The sequence below is a fragment of the Pteropus medius genome, unplaced genomic scaffold (assembly GCF_902729225.1).
Source record: "Pteropus medius unplaced genomic scaffold, Ma_sr-lr_union100, whole genome shotgun sequence".
In the NCBI taxonomy this organism is placed as follows: domain Eukaryota; kingdom Metazoa; phylum Chordata; class Mammalia; order Chiroptera; family Pteropodidae; genus Pteropus; species Pteropus medius.
Genome location: NW_024354503.1, coordinates 5,819,068 through 5,830,403, shown reverse-complemented (window position 1 = coordinate 5,830,403; position 11,336 = coordinate 5,819,068). Strand labels below are relative to the sequence as shown.

The following is an 11,336-nucleotide window of genomic DNA, read 5'->3' as shown; positions in this document are numbered from 1 at the left end:
CCGGGAGCCTGGATCACAAACAGATTTTGGACTAGTCAGACCTTGGGCCAGTCAGGCCTTGGATTGGTCAAGCCCTGGATCACAGCCAGACCTTGGGCTGGTCAGGCTTGGCGTCCACAGATATCCTCTGTCTGAAACCCCTAAAAAAGGGGGAACTCTAGAGTCTTTGACTTCCAAAGAGTAAGTCCCAGAGGAAGTGCAACCACACACAAACTTCATTTCTTTAGTACAGTTTTTTTTCTCTGATTCAAGCTAGTTTTGCCCAGATAATAGCACTGTGACTCGCTTGCTTTTTCCACTCTTATCCTTTTACCTTTCGATGCTTGCTCTTTTAATCATTAAGCATTGGGACATTAACCTAGCCTTAGGTCTATAATCATGAGAACAATAGGTTTCCTTAGACTAAGGATAACATCTTAGCTTTAGATGTGTTTTAGCTCCAGGCCCTTCCAGCAAGAACAACCTCACCAGGCCACCAGGCCATGGGACCACGCCACTGGACCAGACAGGATGGCGCCATGGCTGATTGCAAAAGACACAACATCCCCCTCCAATCGTCCAATCATTAGCACCCACCACCCTGACTCTCTTAGTCTCCATGACTACTGATTTTTCCCTATATAATCTGTACTCGCAAGACAACCAAGGAGCCAGATTTTTGAGAGCAATAACAGTGTGTGTGTCTCCTGGACTTGCAACTCTCTAAATAAACCCTTACTTTCTTTGCTGCCAAACCTGTATGAACCCCTTTTGCTCTGGTAACAGAAGTCCTAGATGCTACCACTGGGGTGATGTGAAATCTGGCATCGCCCTAGCGACATGGGGGAGGACGGTAGTCGTGTAGTGTGTGTGGTGTGTTGTCTCTCAGTTCTTCCCCGCTGACACAGCAAAGAATTACAGGTTGGCAAGACTTAGAAAATGTAAGATTTATTGAAAGTACATTTTAGGAGACGGGCTATGCTAAGGAAGGCTGCAACCCTGTGGAATTTGGGAGATGAAGAGATAAGACAGTATGCCCCAAGGGAGGAGCGGGTTTTCAGCAAAGAAAGCTGTAAACACAGAAATGGGAAAATCTATTTCTATTTGGGCCATGATGGGTGGTTCCAAAGGCATTCCTAAGTGATTGGCTCGTGAGATCATTTTGATTGATACTTGGCTGCCATATAACACTTTGTCTTCTGCGCATGTGCTTACCCAGAATTCAGTCTGTTATAATTAGATTCATGAAAGGCATATGTGTGATATTATAATGATGATACAATGAGGCTGAAGTTATGGGCGGGTTAGGGTAGTACTTTCTGCATATGCGTTTGTGGTTGGTTTAGCTCGCAGCTTTTATGGCCTTTGTGCTCTAAGATTTGGGATAATTTATAACCTTAAAAGGGAGATATTTCTGGGAGGTCCTTAAGGAACATCTTCGAAGAAAGATCTATGGTTACAGAGCTGGGCCTTCGCTCCTGACGCTCATGCCTGACTAACTACTTAATACTAGAGAGAACACCCCTATGTTGAGGAAGAGGATGCTAGAGTGATGAGAGGGAGACTTTGTTTACCCATTTTCCTTCAATGGTATTATGGGTATATAGCATTAAAGGATAAGAGTATGTAGCGAGAAAGGAATGGGTAAGTAGCATGAAAGTCCTGCTGGCAATTCCCAGCCTTTGATCCATAGGTTCCCCATGGTTTTAGCTGCAGAAATGAATGACTGTGTTTATTTTGTACAGGGCACGACTTAAAGAATTTGTTTTCTTGTTTTCCCTGCATGTATGAGTAAATGGTTAGTAATCCCAACAGACATCTTCCTTTGTTCCGTAGGTTTCCTTGCAATCTGGCCATAGGACTGATCAGCATATTGCAGTCTCTGAATATAGCTTGATTTAACATTTAGTTCTCTTGCCTCCTCCCTATGTTAGATAGAAATGGTAGTTGCACAACACTGTGAATTGTTCTCTTTAAAATGGTTAACTTTATATTATGTGAGTTTCACCTCAAATTATTATTATTATTATTTTTTTTTTTTAAACAAAGGTTATACGTTCAGGAACCAGACTGCCTGGCTTTGAATCCCAGCTCTATCACTTAGAAGCTCTATGACTTTAAAAACAAACAAAATAAATAGGGAAAAATTTTCTGAGAAGGTGCCCAAACCTGAAGGTCCAGATGAACTTAGGCTCAAGACTTAGCCAAGAATGTTCTAAGCAGATGAGAAAGATGAAGACCTTGAGGTGGAATAGAGCTTGGCATGTTCAAGAAACAGAGGGGCCAGTATGGCCAAAGCTTAGTGGTACAGAGGGCAAGTGGAGAGGTTGGCAGGGGCCAGATGTGCAAAGCCTGTAGACCCTAGTATGGATATGGATTTTTTTTTCAAATTACAATGTATGAAGTATAATGGAAAGAAGCCATTGACAGTTTTTAAGCAGATAAGTGACGGTTTTGTATTTTTTTAAAGATTTTTCTGGCTATGAGGAGACTAGACTGTAGTGGGCCAGCACAAATGTATAGAGACTATTGAGGAGGCTGTTGCAGTTGTCCAGTTGAGAGGTGATGATTAAAAGATTGCTGTGGAGAGAAGTGAACAGATTCAAGATATTTTAGAGATTTAGGGATAAAGGGATTTTTTTAGGGATAAGGGATAAACAGGATTTAGGGGTAAATTGGATGTAGGAGGTTGTAAGGGAAGATATGATGGTCAATATGTCCAGCTGTGTGGATGATGGTATTTCCAATGAAAGAGAAGACTAGAAGGACAGATTTCAGAGTCAAAACCAAGAGTTTTGTTTTTGACATATTAAGCTTTAGATGCCTATGGGACATCCAGGGAGAGACATTATGTAGGCAGCTGGCTCTAGTCTAGTATCTCTTAGAGGAGAGGTCTAAGATGAAGATAGAGTTTGGGGGAAATTATCAGCATATGTAGTGTTTAATGCCCTAGACTGATGATATTTTCTTGGAAGCCCATAAAGGAGGAGAGCAGTGCCCCTTCTTGAGTCAAGAGAAAGTCCATGCAACAGCTGGATGTCTCATCAGGATGAGATGCCTGCAAAGGAGCCATGAGCAAGAGACTGCAGAGAGCAGAGAATGGTTTTACAGAAGTCAAGAGAAGAGCAGGAGACATTAGTGAACAGTGTCATTAGCTACTGGGAGACTAAAGTGAGGACAGTGACTGATGTTTTCTGAATTGACCTGAGCACATACCTGTTTGCTGAATATCTGCCCTGTCAAAACACATCCCATCTATAGCCATGCCACCCTGAACGTGCCCAGTCTCATCTAATCTCAGAAGCTAAGTAGGGTCGGGCCTGCTTAGTACTTGGATGGGAGACCATCTAGGAATACCAGGTGCTGTAGGCATTAAAAAAAATTGAAAAACAAAAACAAAAATGAAAAACATATCCTTTCTTCCCTTACCTAGTCTTCCTCCATGTGTCTTTCGCAATAGCAGTTGGGTGTGCCCCTGAGGAAGCAGTAGAAGAGACTATTTCAGGAAGTATTATAGTAGCAACAGAAAAGGGGGAAAAAAGTAAATAACTATTGATAGAATAATGGATAAATAAATTGCGCTATGCTTAGGGTATCATAGAAGTCCAGAGAGGGAACACAGCTTCAACTAGGTAAGCCCTTTGCTTGCCTCTGATTCACAATCTTCAGAAAATCTTCATGTTAAGGAGCATGGTGCAAGTCCAGGGTGGAAGAGGGGAAGGTGATAAAAATTCTAACTGGCTTCAATTGCAGGTGTGAATTCTTGATCCACAAACTCAAAAAAAAACCCCGAATTTCTTTTTAAAAAAATCAATTTTTCAACTTTATTGATATATATTTCACATATAACTGAATTTAATTTCTATGTTATTTAGTCAACAAACATGCATTACACATGTAGTAATTATCAGGCACAGTGCTAGGCATTAAAAGTACAGCAGCAAATATGACTGAGTTGCTGTTCTTGTGGAGCTTCCTTTCTTGGAGAGGGGGAAATAGATGATAATACAAGTAAACAAACATAAAGTATAATTTCAGGTGATGCTAAGTGCTCAGATTAAAAACAAAGCAGGGAAAAGGGACAGAGAATGGTGGGAGAGGTTCTATTTTACATAGGGTAGTCTCAGAAGACTTCCCTGAGGAGGCAGCTTATAAGCAGGAACCTAAATGAAGCAAAAATGTCAACCATGTGAAGATCTGAGGGAAAATACTTCAAATAGAGGGAACAATAAGAGCAAAGGGCCTGAGGCTAGAAGAGCTGGGCCCTTACAGTCACAATAAGACTAGTGTGGCTGACCCAGAGGAGTAAAAGGGAAAGAAGTAGAAGATAGGTTAGGGACGCAGCTTGCTGCCAAATCTTCCAGCGTTTCATGGGCCATTAAGGAGTTTGAATTTTATTCTTAGGGTGATGGAAAGTCATTGAGATGGAGTGTGTTGAGCAAGTGTCAGAACTTTATTCTTTTTATAGCCAAATAATATTCCATTATATGTATATACCACATTTTGTTAATCCATTCATCTATTAATGAACGTTTGTTTGGGTGGTTTCCACCTTTTGGCTGGGATGGCAGGAGGGAAAGCCTGATGGGGATACGTTAAAGACAGAATGGGGGAGGGGGAAAAGGAGAAATAATGGAAGGTAAGGAAGTAGAGTCAGTGAGTGTGGAGAAGCATTTAGAGGAACTGAAAAACAAAAATAGGATAATACTCAAAGAGGATTCAAGGGGAGGTTTGCTCCCCGCCCCCCAAATGAGAAGATAAATGGGGAAATCGTAAAATGAAAAATTTGTGAAGGAGTAAAAGGAGAAATGTGCAGAAACGGTCTTTGAGCTGGTGAGTGAGGATGGGATCTAGTAGTGTACAAGTTGAAAGTTGGCTGTGGACGGTAGCAGCAGGAATAATTTAGGGTCTTTTCTACACATTTTCCAGGGACTGCATCTAAGTTTGGGAATCTTTTGAACCACAAACACAAGTGAAATGGAGCAGAGTAAGGAATATCTAGTCTTTGGGGAGGGGATATAGAGTATTTAGTCTTTGTCATCTGTCCCTACTGATATCCTCCTTCCCATCTGTCCATGTGGTTTGCTGCTGGGTCCTCCTCATCTAGACCACAGGTTTCCTTATATCTGTCAGCAATATGTACCACACTTGCTCTGCCCAAGGCTATTGGAGAAAATACTCCACTGCTCCCCGTGCCACCCTCAAGCATGAGGAGTCACACTCTTTAACTATTCTTATCTATTATGTTGCGTGAGGAGACCTTCCATCAGGTTTGCCACCTAGAGTAAAGCTAGGCTGTTGTAACCAAGATAACAAACAATTATTCAGTTGCTTTAACAAGATAGACGTTTATTTGTTTCTTATATAATTGTAATGGACTGAATGTCCTTCTGAAATTTATATGCTGAAACTTAATCCCCAGTGTGATGAGATTAGGTGGGACATTTGACAGGTGATTAAGTCATGAGGATTAGTGCCCTCATAAAAGAGGTCTTAGAGAGCTCCCTTGCCTCTTCCACCATGTGAGGACACAGTGAGAAGACTTTCTTATGTGGAATAAATATATAATAATTTATTAATTCTGTACATTTTTGTTTATTTTGACATTTTAGGCACTTTTTAATTTTTTAATTTAAGTATAGTTGATATTAATTTAAGTATAGTTGATATAGTTATTATAACTAATATTATATTAGTTATATTAGTTTCAGGTGTACAATATCGTGATTTGACATTTTTACACTTTATAATGTGATTGCTCCACTAATTCTAGTAATCATCTGTCACAATACAAACTTATAGCAAGTTTTAAAATTTTTAGATACATGGTATGTGTGTTTCCATTTATACCTTTGTCCCAGGACCTGCAGATGTGATCAGTGGGCCTGTTCTCTTCTCTCTCATCAAATTCAAGGTGACATGACTACCCTCGCATCAGAACTCACCATCTAAGCTCAGAAGCCAAATAGATTCAGATAGTGAAGAATATTCAAGATACCTCTTAGAATCCAAGCACTTTTCACACCCCTGTTGCCAACACCCTGGTCCAAACTATCTTAATTTCTCACCTAGTGTGGTGGGCTTTGTACTGTGTCATCTTAGCCAAACCGGAATTATGTTTCCCAGAATTCCTTTCTTGTGTACTTTTGGGTGAGATTTGGCTGCGGAGGGAGATTTGGACAGGATTTGGAAGATGGAAATGAAGCTGTAGCCATGCTTAAACTCAGAGTGCTAGTATGGAGTCAGATACTGCTGCCATTCACACACATTTTCGCTCATCTGCTGGCTCTCTTTGTTGATGTCAGGAAGGAGCTGGGCCCACAGCTCTTCCAGCCCCCTTGCTCTCCCATCTCTGCCTTCACCTTCTCCAGCTCCAGGGCCAGGTGTGCGTTGATGAAGGGCATTAGCTTCTCCTGCTGGTCATCATCAAAACTGAAGGCTTAGTGGTGGGGAGAGACCAGGCTTAGTGGTGTGGAGAGACCTTGTGGATTCCAGTTCATCTTCATGGGTGCCCGTTTGACCTTGCCATTCACCACTTTGTGTCTGTCTTTCAGAATATCCATCTTTCGGAACTGCCCTTCTGACTTCAGCCCAACATCAGATGCATAAGCAACAGCTCATAAATCATTTAACTAGCACTCATAATTGCATAAAGTCAAATACCTATAATGAATCCCTTATTCTATATAAATCCTAATGGTTTTGCTTCTCCGATAGAACTCTGACTGTTACACCTGGATTATTGCAATTCACTGGTCCCCTTGCTTCCCTGCCTGTCCTCCTAGGCATCCAGAGTGATCTGTTACAACTTGTCAGGCATGTCACTCTCCTGCTCAAATCACTCCAATAGTTTCTCACCTCATTCTTTTTATGTCTTCCACCTTATTCTGAGTAAATGCCAAAGTCATTACTTTAACTGTGCCAGACTCAGTTTAGATGTCCAGCAATCAACATCCTTGCCTCATTTCCAAATATTACTGACTGCCTCAGCATCATCAGGAGGCAAGTGCTACTCTTTGGCATGAACTGAATTAAGCTTGCTATAATGGGAACCGCAGCAGCTTTGACTATTATGTCTGAAACAACTGGACCTATGAACTCTCTGGCTTCCCCAGCAACAGCCCAGTAGAATGAGTTAACACAATTCTAAAGTATAGACTGTTAAGACCCCACTGATGACCATGAAACTAGACAACGAAAAATTTCTGACAGATAAATTCCTCACCCTTCTCCCTTCCTATGGACTATTCCAAGATATTGTGGTTCCATATGCTCTCTTTGAAGAGATCCCATGTGACTAAACCACTGCCTTTGATTTTTGTGGGGTCAGCTAAGTAATGTACCAGCTTGCATTTCTTTCCTTCTCTGTTTTAATTCTCTTTCTATGCCCCCCCGCCCCCACCCCTCTTCCTTCCTCAGGATTGCAACCTCCAAGAAAGCATCAGCATACAACCTTTGATTCAGTTTCTGTTTTCTAGGGAACATAGCTGGCATTTAGTACCAGAAAAGGTCCTAAAAAGGAGACCTTTGGGGTGTGATATTTTTGGTTATAGTGTTCATCAGTGTGAAGTCAATAGAGACCTCATTGCTGGTAGTAAGTGAAGTAATAATAACCTTGGCCTTCAAATGGCATCACCATGATTAAATCTTTCACATGTGGTGAAGGGAAGACTATGAGCAAAATCACATCTAGGATCAGGCAGATTATAAACCGCAGAGTTGTAAAGAACTCTAAATGCACAGCTTCAGTACATCAGGGTCAAGGCCCTAATAGGGAAAGAATAGGACCTTGGGATGGGAACATTACGGTGGGGAGACCTAAAAATCTTTTTTTTTTTAATATTTATTTTTCAATTAGAGTTGACAGTCAATATTATTTTATATTAGTTTCAGGTATACAGCATAGTGGTTAGACATTTATACAATTTATGAAGTAGTCCCTTCAAATAATCTAGTACCCACCTGGTACTATGCATAGTTATTACAATATTATTAACATTATTATTGACTATATGTTGTACTTCACATCCCTGTGATTACTTTGTAACTACCAGTTTGTACTTCTTAATCTCTTAACCTTTTTCACCCAGCCCCCCAAACCCTCTCCCATCTTGCAATCCTCGGTTTGTTCTCTGTATCTATGAATCTGTTTCAGTTTTGTTTGTCCATTTATGTTGTTCTTTAGATTCCACATATAAGTGAGATCATATGGTATTTGTTTTTCTCTGACTTATTTCATTTAGCATAATACCTTCTAGGTCCAACCATGTTGTCAAAAATGATAGGATTTCATTTTTTATGGCTGAGTAATATCCCATTGTGTATATCTACCATAACTTCTTTATCCAATTGTCTATTGATGGGCACTTAGGTTGCTTCTATATCTTGGCTATTGTAAATAGTGCTGCAGTGAACATAGGGGTTCATATATTTTTTCGAATTACTACTTTGGATTTCTTCAGCTAAATACCCAGAAGGAACTGCTAGGTCATACAATTGTTTTATTTTTTAATTTTTGAGGAATCTCCAAACTGTTTTCCAGAGTGGCTGTACCAATTTGCAATCCCACCAAAAGTGCACAAGGGTTCCATTTTCTCCACATCCTCACCAATTTATTGATGATAGCCATTCTGACAGGTGTAAGGTGATATATCATTGTGGTTTTAATTTGCATTTCTCTGATGATTAGTGACATTGAGCATCTTTTCATACGTCTTTTGGCCATTTGTATGTCCTCTTTGGAGAAATGTCTATTCAGATCCTTTGCTCATTTTTTAATTGGATTGTTTTTTTGGTGTTGAGTTATATATGTTTTTTATGAATTTTGGATATTAACCTCTTATTAGATGTATCATTGACAAATACCTTCTTCCATTCAGTAGGTTGTCTTTTTGCTTTGTTGATGTTTTCCTTGCTGTGCAAAAGCTTTTTTGTTGTTGTTGTTGCAAAAGCTTTTTAGTTTAATGTAGTCCCATTTGTTTATTTTTATTTTCCTTTTGTTTCCTTTACCCAAGGAAATCTATCAAAAAAAATGTTACTAAGGGCAATGTCAGAAAGTATACTGCCTATGTTTTCTTTTGGGAGTTTTGTGGTTTGGGGGCTTACATTTAAGTCTTGAATCCATTTTGAGTTTATTCTTGTATATGGTGTAAAAAGGTGGTTCCATTTCTTTTTTCTTTTTTCTTTTTTTTGCATGTATCTATTCAGTTTTCCTAACACCATATATTGAATAGAGTGTCTTTACCTCATTGTGTATTCTTGCCTCTTTTGTCATAAATTAAATGACCATATAGGAGTGGGTTTATTTCTGGGCTCTTTATTCTGTTACATTGATCTATGCCAGTAACATGCTATTTTGATTGCTATAGCCCTGAAGTTTAGTTTAATATTAGGTGGCATGATACCTCCAAGATTGCCATGGCTATTTGAGGTCTTTTATGTTTCCATATAAATTTTAGGATTATTTGTTCTAGTTCTGTGAAAATTGCCATTGGTATTTTGATAGGATTTCATTGAATCTATAGATTGCTTTGGGTAGTATGGACATTTTCACAATATTAATTCTTCCTATCCATGAGCACGGTGTATGTTTTCATTTATTTGTAGCTTCTTAAATTTCTTTCTTCAATGTCTTATAATTTTCCAAGCACAGATATTTTACCTCTTTGGTTAAATTTATTCCTAGGTATTTTTTTTTATACAATTGAGATTGTAAATGGGATTGTTTTCTTAATTTCTCTTTCTGATGGTTCATTATTGGCATATAAAAATGCAATCAATTTCTGAATATAAATTTTGTATCCTGCTACTTTACTGAATTCATTGATCAATTCTAATTATTTCAGGGTTTGGTTTTGTGGGGTTTTTTTTTTTTTGGTATAATCTTTATGGTTCTCTGTATATAATATCATGTCACCTGTAAATAATGACAGTTTTACTCTTTTCCAATTCAGATGAATTTTATTGCTTTTCTTATCTGATTGCTGTGGCTAGGACTTCCCTAAGAATCTGTTGTGGCCTGTATAGAATAGATCAAACCAAGTATGCTCTCAAAGGCTGTTTGTTAGCCGGCGGCTGTCCTGTACAAAGGAGCAGCCCCAAAATGCCAAGATACAAGGTTTTTAAGTCCTAAATCCCATTCTTCATTCTATCTTAAACACAAAGGTCTATCTTTCTCCTATTCACTACCTGTCAACCCACTGGTCAGGTGTGCAAGCGGGGAGTACAAAAGCAGAAAGCTTGTTGTTAGAATGTTATGGTCCTATGGGTGATTGCCTATGTTCCCATGGGCAATAGCCAGTATTCTCATGGGCGATGGCCAAACAGTAATTTTCAGCTTATATACAATTGATTATTTTTCATGCCACTCAAGCAGGGTTACACAGGCTAAAATTGGCAGTTAGCGTATGAGCTCATTGTTACAAGTTTCATGATTAACAGAATGTAGTTAGGGGTTCCAGAAACTAGGCCTAAGGTATAGACTTCCTTTGTCCAGTTTCAGGTTTTAATTATCCTTTAACCCTTTCACATTTCAGCAGGCTATCACAAATCTTTATCTCATAAATTCTCCTGAGTTCTCCTGGGTAGGAGAAGCACTCTCAAATAACAGAGATCAGTTCCTAGCAAATCCTGAGTGGGAAAATTTAGGTTCTGACCTAGGAAAAATAAGCTACATATCAAAGGAATAGAAAGACCTGGCTAATATATGTGAGACTGATCTTAGAAGGAATCAAAACCCCCTGATATGGCAGTGAGGGGCAAGAATGGCAGAATATAAGACTGGCTAATGGCAGAGATTTATGGCAAGTTCATTATGGGGATGGGATAGATGGACAGCTGACTGGGTGATCTTCAATTTTTATACTTTAAAAAAGCAAGAGCTGGTAAGCAGAAGACTGACATCAGCTGCCACAATGGAAAATTATGGTCCCTCATCTAGGTTTTAGATCTAAGTTCACAGAACCAGAATCCCTTGACCACAGGGAGGCCATATCCCCTTAAGGAATGACTGCCACTGCATCATAATTATATATAGTAAATATTCCTCTAACCCTTTCCCAAAGGGATCTGTTGCCATTTGCCAAGATAACTGTGGATTGGAAAAAGGAAGATATTCAGACTTTTCAAAGATTGTTAATGATATAAAGTCTGAGCTGGCACAGAAGCTGAGAGACACAAATTATCATCATAGTTCCTTGGTTAGAGTAGGGACTAAAGGAGGCCAGGTGATATGAGGAGTTTAGCCTAAGTCCAATGGGTTCCACAGAATCTGACAGATCCTCTCATTGATTCTATGAAATCTGGAATAAAGGTCATTATGATAGGACGAGCCAAGTGGAAACCCCTGAAACTGCCTG

At 39.4% G+C, this 11,336-nt stretch overlaps 1 pseudogene; it reads left to right on the top strand.

Moving 5' to 3' along the window:
* The first annotated feature begins 3,232 nt into the window (after positions 1 to 3,232).
* On the top strand, positions 3,233 to 3,351 carry LOC120596426 (uncharacterized; annotated as a pseudogene).
* The last annotated feature ends 7,985 nt before the right edge of the window (positions 3,352 to 11,336 follow it).